Source organism: Aplysia californica, unplaced genomic scaffold (assembly GCF_000002075.1).
Source record: "Aplysia californica isolate F4 #8 unplaced genomic scaffold, AplCal3.0 scaffold00412, whole genome shotgun sequence".
Lineage (NCBI taxonomy): Eukaryota > Metazoa > Mollusca > Gastropoda > Aplysiida > Aplysiidae > Aplysia > Aplysia californica.
Window position 1 is genome coordinate 674,951 of NW_004797682.1, and position 2,934 is coordinate 677,884.

Sequence of the window (2,934 nt, forward strand, 5' to 3'; positions counted from 1 at the left end):
AGTAGTAGTAGTAGTAGTAGTAGTAGTAGTAGTAGTTGTTGTAGTAGTAGTAGTAGTAGTAGTATCATTATAGCTACAGCGTCCTTCACCCCGGAGCCATGAAAGAGACACTCATGAAATGTGCTAATGTCTAAACCAACAAACACCTGGTTATCGAGATATCGTGTTTCTATGTTCCTCAGGATACGTTACTAATTCTTATAGGCAAAAGATTGAACGCCACGATCTTTGTAAGTGAAATTAATTACTCAGGACTTTGCTGTAATGTAAAGTCAGTGACGTAGAAGAATGTGACATTGTCCATAAATTGTTACCAATATGGCTTCTCATAGGTTCCATCACTTCACGCCTTTTGTCTTTTTCATTTCTAACTTGCCCCACTCTCCCAGTATTTTGATGGAGGACTAAAAATAGAATCTTTTCAGTGATCGACTCTTTGCCATCAGCTGGTTCGTGTCATATATAATCTCGTGGGTGAACTATTTATGAATATAATTTAATACACCATTACATTTTGTCTTCCTGCACTATAATAATATTATGAGTTGACAGATATTGCTGACTGGGAACTGAGTACTGTTTTAAGATATAAGAGCACGATGAAGCCACAATATAATATAATATAATTTAATATAATATAATATAATGTCCGAAACAGACCTGCGTATTAAAAATACGAAGCAGAAGTGAATTGCATAAACATTTAACTGAATGATAATGGTTCAAACCAAACTGGAATACAAAATAAGTCCGAAACAGATTAGCGTATCAAAAATGCTAAACAGAAGAGCAAAAACATTCAACAGAAGTAAAATCATTTAAACCAAACTCAAACACAATACAATAATATTATTAGTCTATGTCTGTATCAGATCTGCGTATCAAAAACACTTAACAGAAGTGCGAAAACATGAAACAGAATTATAATGGTTCAAACCAAACTTTTACTTGCTGAGCTTTTGAATTTGACTCCCATATTCGACAGAGCCGAACCAACTAGACATTTATTTTATTTAAATCCACCTGATATTATTTTTCTTCCAACAACAAGTCACTGTGGTCAGCAGCCAAAGTAATTGTCAGTTTGACAGTGTGTATGTGTTCCATTGTCCGAACATGCTGGTTAGTATATTATGGGTACTTAGAATGCATTTGAAAAGACTGGAAGTTGTACATTGAATGGGCCACTGTGCATGATGCGTTTGTCATTGTGTTTTAGTTTTAGTAAGGTTTTACGGCGCTCACAACAGCGCCAAGGGGTGGATGTCAACAGAGAAGTTCAAACAGAGGATCAGGCTTCACTCTGCTCACCTTTCTAGTCTCAACAGCACAAAGTCTGCTTCGACTATCAAAGCATCCCGAAAATAACAGTTCACGAGAGATTGACAGACATACAAAAGAAGTAGAGGGGAAATGACGATAGTAAGGATGAGGAGAGAAAAGGTAGCTGTTCCCCCTATGTTGTTCCGGCAGAGTATGAGCCTGACATTGATAAATCAGCCCATTTACAATTCTACTGTGCGTAAGAACATGTTAATATCTCCCCTTTTGGAATGACCTAAAGACCACTTCAGTCAGTAGCACAGAGAATCTTTGGTAGCACTGCACTGGTTTGGGGGGGGGGGGGCATATTTTTATTTAATCCTGAAGAGCCTTGATCCACGAGTGTGTGGGCGTTATAGAAGTGATAATTATCATTATCATTAAATTACCATAAGTAATGAAGAGTCTCAAAAGTCCCTCAGAACAACACAGATTTAAGATCTCGAGGTTAAGGCTAGGATTTCCTCCAGGGTCACTCATGCCTCGGAAAAAAGTAATTTCAACTGGGCTTAGTCGGTGTTGCTGCAACTTTTGGTTGGATGATAAACGTATTGCAGAAACAATGTAAATGATGAAAATGATTAGTTGTAGACCGCCCAATAGCAGTTCTGGCATAAACGTGAGACAGAAACCGTGTAGTGGGACAACAGCTTGCTGTATGAAGTGCTTGCAATTTGAGCTAATTACGTGTGTGTACATGTTTGTGTTCTTCTTCTTTGTATACTTGTTTGTTTTGTTCGTGAGTTTGAGAAATAGAGACACATTCCCGTGGTGTGGTCCATCACCAACAATGCCAGAATAAGAAAATAAATTACTAAAGTTTCCGTAAAGCATTCAAACGATGATATCATGGTGAATTCAAATTGTGAAAAAACTGTCCTTGAACAGAAACATTAAGATGTGTAGAGGGTAATGAACCTCAATTAATGTTCTCGTTTTTCTCCGACAACTTGCCTCTGAAAATACAATAAAACACAGAGACACTATGAAAACAAGAAAAAGACAATTTACGTTTCCAAGTAGTACATGTATTATTATTGGAAAGGATAATCTCAGTATCGATAGCATATTTGCAGAGTAAGGAAGGTATGCTGGATAACGTTCACACTCCGCCATAGCTTCAGCAGCGAGCTACATGATCAGTACGTCTGGTTTGTAGTTAGCGGTGTGTCTCTTTTATATTGGAAGTCACCCAGATGGAGTTTATTTGCCAGTTGACAGTCTTTGTTTTGAGGATCGTCTACACATTGCAGGTGAACCACTGCCCTGAGAACACACAAAAAAGAACAGATGGCTGATAGAACAGCAGGTGGTGGAAATGAGAGTCATACGAATTATAGAGGTTGGGAAATTGTAGTAGGCCTACTGATAATCTTTTGTTTTGTAAAAATCGTTTGTAGTTGAGTATTAATTTTCGAAGTGAACTGTCGAAACATGTTGAAAATATATATTCCTGTCAATCAAATCAACAACAACTGAACTATGCTAAACTTTCTTAATATTGTAGCTGTTATTGTGGGTTGTTTGTTGTTGTTGTTGTTGTTGTTGTTTTGTGTTGTTGTTGTTGTTGTTTTTTCGCTGTTTTTTTAATTGTTGGTGGGTTGTTTTTTC